This window comes from Nothobranchius furzeri, chromosome 7, assembly GCF_043380555.1.
Source record: "Nothobranchius furzeri strain GRZ-AD chromosome 7, NfurGRZ-RIMD1, whole genome shotgun sequence".
In the NCBI taxonomy this organism is placed as follows: domain Eukaryota; kingdom Metazoa; phylum Chordata; class Actinopteri; order Cyprinodontiformes; family Nothobranchiidae; genus Nothobranchius; species Nothobranchius furzeri.
In genome coordinates, this window is record NC_091747.1 from 34,666,174 (window position 1) to 34,679,312 (window position 13,139).

The window sequence follows — 13,139 nt, forward strand, 5'->3', positions numbered from 1 at the left end:
ACATTATGTGAAAATAACACATTTATTTGTTAAGACAACAAACAACGGTAATCAATAGAAAAAAGCTGTAATATTTATAACAGAACAAGATTTGAATAGATTACATCAAAATGTTGTAAAAATTGCATTTTTTGCCCGTCCTTTTTGAAAATACAGAGATCTGTAAGTCACTTTACAAGTTTAAGCTGTACTTTTAACACAATTGATTAAATTATGCCAATTTTGATTACAGAAATATTTTCAGTTGAAAATTTTTATAATTGCATCACGAAACTGAGAAGTTAACATGTTCTGCTGGGATCATGAGGGAGTCAGGACAAATATCAAATTCTCTGACAAATGTCTAATGGATGGCTCCACTGGTAAGGCACCTGACTTACACGTGTAATGGATACATTTGATCTCTCTTACTTACAAACTTACAGTGGGGCCAGAGAAGTTGGTTTTATGACAGCCATAAAAGTTTTTCTTTTTAGCTACAGTTTTGCTTCAAAAGGCAGGAGAAGCATCGTTTACACCCCCGTCTCTTGTAAGCACGGCCCCAAGGTATGGGTCCAGATCACACCTACAGCTAACACTGTAGGGCAGGGGTGTCAAACTCATGTTAGCTCAGGGGGCCACATTGAGGGAAATCTAGTCCCAAGTGGGCCGGACCGGTAAATAAAAAAAACATACTTCAGATTGTTTTCTTTGTTTTAATACAATCAATATAAAACAAGGCTGGAGCCTGAAGACAGTGTATCCAAAATAGTACAAGTACAACACCTGAAGTGTACTTGAAAATTTGAAAAAAATAAAAAAATAAAAAAATCAACAAATAAATAAACATTCCTTAGTGATTCAGAGCTTACAGATCACATGGCTGGATCAGTTTCATGCAGCACTTAAAGTATATTCGACTCATTTTACTTAACATCTTTTACCTTTCACCAGCACATCAATATCAGAAGTTACATCCTGAGTGGCGGCCAACTTCAGGATGTGATTCAAGTTCTTGTGTGAGCCTTGAGCGCAGCTTTGTTTTATTTATACTCATTACAGAGAAAACTTGCTCACAAAGATACGTTTATTTTCACTCTACATTGTAAAGTATGAAAATAAAGTTCACACAACCATCTCGCGGGCCGGATTTAACCCGCTTGCGGGCCGCATGTTTGACACCCCTGCATGGCCTTCCTTTGTTCCTCCCCGATTGGGTGGTGGTGGTGGGGGTGGGGGTGGGGGGGTGGGGGGTCAAGGGGGATAGAGTGTGGGGACCTCTGCTGAGCAGGACTCACTCCAGAGGCTGCTTTGGGAAGCGCCTCTGTGACTGTCTCCTCATTTCAATAATGACATTAAACCCTTTTGATTGAGTCATGGACGGCTTTCTCAATCTTTTATTAAGTCTCTAAAAGAAATTCCACAACACATGCAGAGGATGTGGGTTCAAATCCAGGCTGGGACAAATACCAACAACCAGCATAAGTCATTAGGTAAAGCCCTTGGTGCTACGTACCACCTCATACCATGATGTACAAACTACTGGCTGCAGTTTCACCTGACTAAATAAGTTTTGATACAACAAAGGGTTTCTTTATAAACAACATTGATATGCAAAATTAGAATTCTTTTTTGTAGATTAACAGATATTTAATGTGATTTCAATCACTGTAGATGTGTGTGTGTGTGTGTGTGTGTGTGTGTGTGTGTGTGTGTGTGTGTGTGCGCGTGCGTGTGTGTGCGTGTGTGTGTGTGTGTGTGTGTGTGTGTGTGTTATGTCTTAATATTGCTGCCACATGATTAAAGCTTTATTTAACAGAGGAACAAAATCAAAGACTGAACAGAAAAGAAGACTCCCAACCAGTTTAGGTAAATGTTATTGTGACCTCTCACCAGCAGATCCCAGCAGCGTTAGACATCAGCATCCAGCAGACCTCAGGGAGAATATTAGTGTCATTACCTTCATACATTTCACATGAAGCTTTAAGCTTCCTACAAATTTAGCTCATTATTTTTATTATGTTTAACTTGTGTGTTACAGTAGAAATCACCATTATATGCTTATTAATCTCATTTAATGTCTTGTTTATGAGAACCACTTTAAATACAATAATACTGATATTACCACCCTGCAGGTATCAGACAAGGCTTTAATGAGTTCTTCAACACTTTCTGCATTTTGTTCAGATAAAGCCATATTTTGCATCTTTTTCAGATGTTTAAACCATCATCTTGAGCCAGTATGTGCTAAAATGACCCTTTACAGAGTTAATGAAAGGCCACCCAGCCCCTATTGCCCTCTGAGACCAGAATATTCCACCTGCAACCTCAGCCTGGCAGTCTGCTCTGTTTGGACTTCTTGGTACTGCAGTCTGGTTCCTGCATGTTTCCTGCATGTTTTAGATCATGAACACAGCTGATTTTATTTTATTTGATTTGTTTTTTGATTTAGTGATGAATCACTCTTGTAGACACTACGGAAGGCTGAGGAGACATTTCAGATATAAAAAAGACGAATGCACAGCGAGGTGATGGCTTTAGGTGTTGGTTTTACAAATAGACTCTAGGGGGTGCTAAAAGCAAGCCCAAACTGTCTAGTTACCCTTTAAATATAAAAATCCACAGACTTCATTTGTGAAGGTACTCACACACAGTACACAACATTTTTATGAAATATAGAATATTAGAATTATAGAGAATTACTAAGGAAAACTTCACTGGCAGCAGAAAGTGTTGTGAGCTGGGAGGTGAGCACTCCACACACACCATGACATCACCTGGCTTGTGAGTTCTGTTTTCAGGAGAGAGAGCAGCAGCTGCAATCAATCAGCTGATCAGTGGGTGGCCTTCATAAGGAGGACGGAGGACACTGCTAAGCCGCCGGATGATTACGCCTACTGGTAGAGTCCCAGCAACAGTGTTAACTCGATTTTGAAACCTTGACTTTGAACTGTCGGAACTTAGACTTTGAACTTTGAAACCTTAGCCTTGAACTTTAGAAACGTGTTTTTTGCTAGCGATCTTTTGCTCAGATTTTGTTCTCGTTTTGTCTCAGGCTCAGTCATCTTTCCATACACCACCTCCTCGCTGAGACCTTTTGGATTTACTACTCGACCATACTACGTCTGGACTTCACTCCCGGTTCCCGTCCTCCTCACGGCACTAACTGCTCCCAGCACTACAGGCTCTCTCTCTCCTTCCCTCCGGTTGTAAAACCTTGCCGATCTTCATCACCCCGGAATACTCATTCACTCTCCCAGCTCACCCCTCCCTGGAGATCCTCCACCACGCTACAGCTGTAAGTCCTCCTACCAAACTCATCCTCTACCACACTACAGTTTCAATCAAGGACTCACCTCTGTTTCCCTTCCCTCAGACGCTGCTCCCGTTTACCCATTCACTGGATTTCCAGTGCACCCTAAGTTCTAGTTACCAAATAAATCTTTATTTTTTCACATCCTGCTCCAGTGTGTTGATTCTGCATGTCTTGGGTTAAATCATTACCTCAGACCATGACAGAAAGGACTAAATGGAGACAGATGGTTTGCTGTGGACACTTGAAGGGACAAGTCCAAAGATACAGAAGATATAGGATGATCAGTAGAGTAGTTGTTTTAAATTGTGGAAATTAGCTAAGTTGTTACTGATGTGCTAGCCATGCGCTCCACTCCGACCACAGGACTGCTTCCTGTTTCTAGAGACTCTGATCACTTTGGGTGATCACTTTGGGTGACATTATCTGCAGGTAGGGTCTTTCCTGGTGACAAATAACTGATAGAAAATGATGCAAAATGACTGAAAATGAACTTTAAATGTATTCACTGTTTCCCCTCAGCTTCGTAATAGAAAAGCATGTCCTTTTCCTATATGATTTGACTCTGTTGGAAACTGGTGGGTCTACAAAAGAGAAATCAATTGTCATGTAATAAGAGCAAGTACACAAATAACAGTAGATGTGGGAGCCCTCTTCAGTCCTCCGAGGCTCTGAATCCACTCAGCCACAGACCGCTGGCCAGCTGATGCACTGACGTCCCCCCTGACAGTCACTCCATGTGAAGACAACTGAGAAATGATGTTTCCAATCGAGCACCAAATTGGAAATAGAGCAGGGAGAATATTGAAAGTATTGATTTAGAACATTGTGAAAGCAAAAGAGATGGCTTTTTTCTGAGCCTGTTTCCCTCAGAGAGACATGAAACGTCTCTGTCATCACAATGGGAATCAATACACATTCATAACCACATGCCCAATGTGAGTTTGGGATTGAGACGGAACAGTTTATTTGTCATGGTTCTGCTTTCTCCTCACTCTGTTTTGCTCCTGTAAGTTCTCTGCGGGTGGGCGTGTCGGAGAGTCACAGCTGTGGCTGATTTCCCATCAGCTTGGCCAGGGGGTTTAAGGAACGGTGTTGCCACACTTCAGTGCTGGTTGATACTCTCTCGTGGGGTAACCTCTAGCCATGTCCTGTCCTGTCAGATTACTTCTGAAATCATGTTTTAGACTTGTGCTCATGCTGCCTTCCTTGTCCACCACTGTACCTGTCCTGGATCCTCGTCGCTGTTCTCACCTTCCTGAAGTGTGTTGTCACCTCAACGTCGCTCAACTCCCCTGGCCGCCTGCTCTCCACCGCTCACCTGCCCTAGATCATCCACAACTACCAACTACTCTTCTCCACTGGACATTTCCCTGCACAGACCTGACTTGCCTCCCCCTTCAGTCATTATTCCAACTCAGTACCGTAAGACCACTCCATCTTCATTATTTAGTTTATTTCCCTGGTTCTCAGTTGTCTGTACTCATCCCATTTATTCTTCTGTTTTTAGAATCGGAGTAACACCCTGTCCCGTTTGGATCAGTGCCCTTAGTTAACCTTTAGTTTCCTTTTTAATAAACATTTTGTATTTTTCTTACCTTTCGTGTGTGATTTCTTTCATGTGGGTCAAGAAACTTCCACCCATCATGACGTTATTATGGCCAGATGATGTTGGATTGATGTTTTTATGACTGAAGCAGCTGTGTGACATCTGTATAAAGTGGTCCTGGTACTGGTTTTGGTATGGGGTTAGATGTTGGACTTCCCATTGCCTTCTGACAAGCCGCTCTGAAATTAAAACTGACCATTTAGTTTACATCTTTAACTAACAAATTTTACTCAATAGTTAGTTCTCAATATACCTCATCAGTTGACTAACCCTATAAAGTTGAAACAAATGTTTGTAGCGGTGCAATCACATGAATAATAAAGTAAATGTAGCTTTCTCAGTCTCTAAACCTTGGCTGAAGGTTTTGTAAGTAAGAAACTTTACTGGTAAAGAACATTTCACAGGATAAAAAACGTAAAGTGCTTCTCAATAATGTAAAACAGTGATCAACACGAGATGAAAACATAACACCATGAAAATTCTGTGTAAATAAACTTGTATTCAGCTTCTGTTAAATAGAACCAAGACAATAAGAGTAGAAGCAAGGCGTGGGGCCAACGAGTCTGAGAATGTACCAAGGGTCTTTGGTCGGATGGGCTCATGCTGCGAGAAGAAGGTGGAGTTCTAAAAGGTCACAGATTTAGGGAGGAGCATCACCTCGGAGTTTTAAAAGTCAGGACTGAAATTTGGAAAACAATTCTAAAATGCACCAGAAGCCAAAGAGAGCTCAGAAGGTGGGATGTGTTCTCGTTTCCGTATCTTTCTTAAAAACCTTGCAACATTTCTACACTGACTGAGGCCGTTTGTTTGGACCCAGACAGATAAAAGGCTCTTACAGTAATCTAAACAAGATTAAATGAAAGCATGAATGATCATTTCTAATTCCGCTTTTGACACCAACGTTCTTGGCTGAATAAACTGTTCCTGATTAGCTGTGGAGGGACATGGCCGCGTGTATACTAGCCCAGAGGTGTCTGAGGCTCGGCTGGACAAAGGAGCCCACGCAACCAAGGTGCTGTTTGATTCCAGATATTTGACCGTAGCAATAATGGATGTTTCAGACTTCTCTGAGTTTAGAGACAGGAAGTCGTCAGTGAGCCACCGTTCTGGCTGTTAAACATTTAGTTACAGAAGACAGCTTTTGAATTTCTGTTGGCTTAAAAGAGCCGTGGATCTAACATTTGATGTCTGCTCATTTTTAAAATCAAATTATGATGGCAAGTAAGCGCTTAAGTGGCAAAAGTTTTTTTTTAGGTTTTGTGTGAAAACATGCAGAGGACTCCACCTGCTTGTCTCGCTCAATAAATATCAACAAACTAGACACGAAGAGTTTAGTGAACTTCATATCCAAGTGAAAATTCACTAGTGAACTTCCCCTCTGTAGGATCAATAAAGTCTGCTCTGTTTTGTTTAGTGTTGTTTTGTTCTGTTTTATTTGAATTTCCATCCGTCCATTTTCATCCGCTTATCTGGAGATGCGCGTGTGGACGGAGGAGGAGTGTGAAACCCTGAGGGGATGCTTCAAATGTACAGACTGGTCTGTTTTTACTGAAGGATGTGACTGTGATGATGTTGATGACATTGCAGACAAAGTGACTTGCTATATTAATTTCTGTACTGTTTTGGCGCTGCCTTGTAAACAAGTTAAGGTTTTTGCTAATAATAAACCATGGGTGCCCAAAAAGGTTAAGGCAGCAATTAACAGGAAAAAGCTTGCTTTTCATAGTAGGGACCCAATGCAAATTAAGGTGGCACAAAGGGAGCTTAAAACACTGATCCGACGAAGTAAACAGCAATATAAAGATACGATTGAAACCTCTATTGATGGTTCTAATTCTAAGTGTCTTTGGGATAGGATGAAAACCATGACTGGCTATGGTGGTAAGACAGGTTTACACAGCACTGGGATGGATGTGAATGAGATGAACCAGTTTTTTGCCAGATTTGATGATCATGATTTTACACACGAACACAACAAACTTAAATCGGCACTTGCCTCTGGTCAGGTTGAGAATGCATGCTCAGAGATTAGCTTTAGGGTTGAAGATGTCCAGCAGCAGTTTAGTTAGTCAGCTAACGCCTAACAAGGCAGCAGGCCCTGATGGTGTCCATCCACACACCCTTAAAGTTTGTGCAGAGCAGCTTGCAGCTGTCTTTCACTACATTTTCATGTTGCCCTTGTCTGCTGCTAAAATACCTGTAATGTGAGAAACTTCTTGTCTTGTGCCGATCCCTAAGAAAGCAGGTGTCAGCTGTACGTTGTCCAATCTTAGGCCTATTGCGTTGACATCACACTTAATGAAATGTTTTGAGAGAGTCGTCCTTAAATGCCTAAGAGAACAAGTTGTTTCCTTCCAAGACCCCCTTCAGCTTGCATATAGGAAGGGTGTGAGTGTGGATGATGCCCTTCTGTATCTGCTGAACATTATTTACAAACACCTTGAAAAAGCCAGCAGTTCAGTGCGACTTATACTCTTTGACTTTTCTAGTGATTTTAATACCATTCGGCCCCATATTTTAGGAAATAAGTTATTGAGTTTTAAGCTGAAGCTGCACAATTCCACCACTGCTTGGATTTTAGACTATCTCTTAAACAGGCCTCAGTTTGTGAGGGTTGGGGGTAAGTGCTCGGACTTGATTTTTACAAACTCTGGTGCACCACAGGGAACAGTTTTATCTCCTTTTTTATTTACACTGTGTACAGCTGACTATAGGCACAGTTTACCATCTTGTCACTTACAGAAGTTCTCCGATGACACTGCCCTACTGGGTCTGATCTCCCGGGGTGACGATCTGGCTTACAGGGAGGAAGTTAATTCCTTTGTTAGATGGTGTGATGTAAATTTTCTACAACTCAATGTTGGCAAAACACAAGAGCTAGTTACTGATTTTAGAAAGAAAAAACAAACATTCTCTCCAGCGGTCATCAAAGGCCAACCTGTAGAAACGGTGGAGACATATAAATATCTAGGGGTGTACCTCGACGATAAGTTAAACTGGAAAAGGATGCTGTTGTTAAAAAGGCCCAGTCCAGATTGTTATTTCTTAGGAAGCTAAGATCCTTTGATTTAAGTAGGAGGCTCTTGAATGTGTTTTATCAGGGGATTGTGGTCAGTGTGTTGTTTTATGCTGTGTTGTGTTGGGGCAGGAGCCTCACTGCTGAGGACAAAAACTGGATCAACAACATTAAATATGGCTCAGTGGTTGGGCAAAGCTTGGACTCGTTTGACATGATCATCAACAAAAGGATGGAGAGTAAACTTAAGACAGTTATGTCTCTGGAGGATCACCCCCTTCACCAGATTTTTAAGGATCTCAGGAGCTCTTTTAATTGGGCGAATGTTAAGGCCCCATTGTTCCACTGAACGTTTTAGGAAATCTTTTATTCCTGCGGCAGTGCGTTTTTACAACGAGCATTTTGTATGATTGTACATTTGATATTTCTATCATGATTGTGGCTTATAGCAGTGTCCAGTGAATGTTCTGTTGCATGTGTGTGCATGTTGTTGTTTTTTTACTTGTCCAAGGCAATTCAATTTCCCCATTGGAGATTAATAAAGACAACCTTGAACCTTGGAGTTGGTCACGGGAGCAGTAGCCTAAGTCGAGAGGTCCAGACTTCCCTCTCCCCAGCCACTTGGGCCATCTCCCCCAGGGAAATCTCAAGACGTTCTCTAATTTCCCGCTGGGATTAATAAAGTATTTTTGAATTTGAACTCCTTGGCCAGGTGAGAGACATTGTCCCTCCAACGTGCCCTGGGTCTCTCTTTAGGCCTCCTCCTGGTTGGACGTGCCCGGAAAACCTCACCAGGGAGACATCCTGACCAGATGCCCGAGCCACCTCAACTGGCTCCTCTCGATGTGGAGGAGCAACAAATATACTCCAAGCCCCTCCCGGATGACCAAGCTTCTCACCCTATCTCTAAGGGAGAGCCCAGCCACTCTGTGGAGAAAACTCATTTTGGCCGCTTGTATCCGCGATCTCGTTCTACGTAGGAACGTAGATCGACCGGTAAATCGAGAGCTTCACCTTCTGACTCAGCTCTCTCTTCACCACAACAGACCGGTACAACGCCCGCATCACTGCAGATGCAGCACCAATCGCCTATCGATCTCACGCTCCAGTTTTCCCTCACTCATGAACAAGACCCCGAGATACTTAAAGTCCTCCACTTGGGGCAGGACCTCATCCCTGACCCAGAGAAGGCATTCTACCCTTTTCCGAATCAAGACCATGGTCTCAGATTTAGAGGAGCTGATTCTCATCCCAGCTGCCTCACACTCGGCTGCGAACTGCTCCAGCGAAAGCTGAAGATCATGTTCTGACGAAGCCAACAGGACCACATCATCTGCAAAAAGCAGATACCTGATCCTCAGGCCACCTAAACGGATGCCCTCCACACCTTGGCTGCACCTAGAAATCATGTCCATAAAGGTTATGAACAGAATCAGTGACAAAGGGCAGACTTGGTGGAGTCCGACTCTCACTGGGAATGAGCCCGACTTACTGCTGGCAATGTGGACCAAGCTCTGACACCGGTCATACGGGGACCTAATAACCCGTATCAGAGGGCCTGGTACCCCATAATCCCGGAGTACCCCCCACAGGGCCCCCCGAGGGACGCGGTCAAACGCCTTCTCCAAATCCACAAAACACATGTAGATTTGTTGGGCAAATTCCCACGCACTGTCCAGGATCCCCCAAAGAGTATAGAGCTGGTCCAGTGTTCCACAGCCAGGATGAAAACCACTTTGCTCCTCCTGAATCTGAGGTTTAAAAATCTGACGGACCCTCCTCTCCAGAGCCCCTGAATAGACCTTACCAGGAAGGCTCAGGACTGTGATCCACCTGTAGTTGGAATACACCCTGTGGTCCCTCTTTTTAAACAAGGGAACCACCACCCTGGTCTGCCAGTCCAGTGGGACTGCCCCAGATGTCCACGCGCTATTGCAGAGCCACGTCAGCCAACACAGCCCCACAACATCCAGAGCCTTAAGGACCTCCGGGCGGATCTCATTCACCCCTGGAGCCTTGCCACAGAGGCACTTTTTAACCACCTCAGTGACCTCAGCATCAGAGATTTGAGAGGCCAACTCAAAGTCCCCAGACTCTGCTTCATCGCTGGAAGACGTGTCGGTGGGATTGAGGAGGTCTTTGAAGTATTCTGCCCACCGATCCACAACGTCCCGAGTAGAGGTCAGCAGCACACCGTCCCCACTATAGATAGTGTTGGTAGCGCACTACTTTCCCCCCTGAGGTGCCGGATGGTGGACCAGAATCTCCTTGAAGCGTAACACAAAATGATAATAATGCCAAAGGTCTTAGAAGCAAATCAACACTGTGTTAAACTATAATATGTGTAACATATTTTGTGTTTAAAACAAATTTATTCCAGAAACTTGAGAGCAGTTTTACATGAATGTCTACTGAGAAAAAACAATGTTTTTGAAAAAATACTAAATATTTTAACTCATCAAAACCCTTTTTGCTCAAACTTGAAAACAAGCTCTGTTGAATTTCTTAATAAAACATAGCAGAACTCAAGTGTGGGATTTTCAGCTTCTCTGTGGTGAGAATGCATTGCATGTGTTCATTTGCAGTATCTTTTTTGGGTTTTGAGTAAAAATGCCTCTGGGGTTACCGGCCTGTTTAGGTCTAATACAGCTGCGGTCCGCGTTTTCCTGATGAATGAAATCTCCTCAATAATCTGTACTTGCATTCTGTCTTGCATTTCCTGGTCAGATCCTTCTCAAAGGCAAGTTGGATTAAACAAGCTTTCCGGGTGTGTAACATGCTCGCTGAACACATTTTTCAAAGTGGAAAAATTATTCTCACACAAGCCTGTAGAGGCTCCAAGGGTCAGTGCAGCCTTGCATGCAGTGATGACACTAGGCATTGCTTCCAGGCTGCTGTGAAAGGGATGAAGCACTGTTTTTATTGTCCATGTCCCTTCATCTGGCAGTGTGAAGGTGTCTGCGTGTTTTAGAATGTGTTGACGGGCAACCACAAACTCAGCTTCATTTACTGTGGTTCCTGTTAGAGCAAGCAGAGGTTTAATTCTTTCAGGGTCCAGGAAGGAGGTATTTTCTGGATTAAGAGAAGCCATACTTTCTATCAATTTGCTGTTTCGCTCTCCAAAACGGTGCACAATTTCACCTGCAACAGCATCAATGCAGCTGTAAAACAGTCGCTGTTGTTCTTTGATCTGGTTTTCCTGTGGTCGTGCTCCTGATGTCTGCTCCAAAACTGCACTTTCTCTTACTCTGATGGCTGGCAGTGTCATTGGCCTCCGTTCCACCACACTCCTTCCACCACTCCATGAAGACTTCTTCAGTGCACAGGGCTAAAATACACTACCTGGCACTGTTCACAAGCTGGACAGCTGTTTGGAGATCCATGTCTTCTGACTGTAGCATCCTGTTGGGTGGCTCAAGAATGGCCAGAGTCTTCTGCACAACAAGAGCATGGAAGCGGAAGCTTGGTTTGGACACAGCGCTACGCAGCCCTGCTGCCTCCATCCTTGTGTCTGCTGGGAATGAAGGTGTGTTTTCAACATGATCCAGCACTTCAAGAATCTCCTGAAAAGATTTCAGAATGACTTCTACTGTAGCCAGGTGTCCTTAAAAGCTTCAGTGTGTTTCCCTTATATCTAGCTGCAACAGTGGGCTTTCTTGTGAACTTGTACAGGGCATTGCAGATACTGAATAGATCTTCAATGGCTCTCTCAGCAGACATGACATGAACTATTAGTAAGTGAAGCTGGTGATTAAAGCAGTGCACGTATGGGATTTCAATGCCAAGTTCATCTTGCAGGAGAGCTTGGACCCCACCCAGTTTTCCTGACATCAGAGAGGCTCCATCATACACCTGGCTGATTATTTTGTCTGTTGTCAGGCCAGCTATTCTTATTTCTGAGATCAGTGTCTGTGTGAGAGTTTTAGCATCACCTGCGTCTGATGTAGCAATAGTCAGCAGTCTCTCCTTTATAGCATACGTTTCATCAAGAAAGCGCAGGACAATAGAGAGATTTTCACATCCTGTTGGATCTCTGGTTCCATCCATTTTGACCGTGTAAAAAGAGTTCCCTATTTCCTCAACAATATGCTCAGTCACCTGTCGACTCATTAGTTCTATGATTACATTCTGAATCTCGTGGCTTGTGTATGTTGCATTTCTTGGGATGGCAGGAATAATTTTAGCCAAATTTGGGTCTTTTTCCAGAATAAACTCAAACAATGATAAGAACAAGCCACTACCAGTCCCGTGCATCAGTGTCTCCTCTGAAAGGCAGATGATTGATAGCAAGAAAAGTTACAGTGTCAGTGATTGAGCTTACATAATATCTGTTGTGGGCCAGTTGATCTTGGTGCACCAGGGTTGTGATTTCAGAATCAGTCTCAATGCACATTATTTTCTCTCTCCAAAGTTTCTCACACAATATGTGGTTTTTTGATGATGCATGCTTGTTCAGTCCTTTATCTTTTTCTACTGCATGCTTCCAATCTTTAAAGCCTGATTCTTTGAATGTTGAGTCAGATGATGAGGAATGAGAACTAAACTGTCTGCAGGGGAAACAGTATGCTGCATCTGTTTTCACTGAATACTCCAACCATCTTCTATTTTGGTACCATGATTAAGAAAAACTGTTTTTTTTCCAGAGAAAAGTCGAACTGGATCATTTTCAAGGCACACCTGATTAGGCTTATCCACCCAGAGATCATCTGAACAGTTGATCAACTGAACAGTGTTTACGTTGGTGCTGCTGCCACTCGGTGGCGCAATTGCCTGCTGAGACTGTGCTGAGCACTTGTAGCTGCAACTTCAAGCTGCTCATGCCTTTTTGATGATGCGTTATCCCTGCTTGTGCTAGCATTGTTTTTTTGCTTGCTAAACCAAGCTCTAATATCCATTTTAGCAAGCTACTGTAACAAAATTTCTTCTTCTACTGCATCTAAAACTGTGCCCTCTGTTGATCATCTCGAGCCATTACATTTGCATGAGGTGCGGTATCTGTACTGGGCGGGCCAGATCGGCAAATAGGCAGGCCGGGCCCACCCAGGCCCAGCATTGATGCCGGGCCTCGGAGGCACAGAATAGGGCCCATTCACACTCAATGTCCACCGCCTCCCCCGGAACATTTTGGAAGTTCTGTCGGAGGTGGGAATTGAAGGTTCGTCTGACAGGAGACTCTGCCAGACGTTCCCAGCAGACCCTCGCGATACGTTTGGGCCTACCTG

At 43.5% G+C, this 13,139-nt stretch overlaps 1 long non-coding RNA gene across 1 annotated transcript; it reads left to right on the forward strand.

Annotated features, from left to right (window-relative positions):
- Positions 1 to 2,904: 2,904 nt before the first annotated feature.
- Positions 2,905 to 4,885, forward strand: LOC129167169 (uncharacterized). Its single transcript, XR_011521152.1, has 3 exons — positions 2,905 to 3,277; positions 3,356 to 4,717; positions 4,803 to 4,885. It is a non-coding gene; the product is annotated as an uncharacterized lncRNA (long non-coding RNA).
- Positions 4,886 to 13,139: the final 8,254 nt, after the last annotated feature.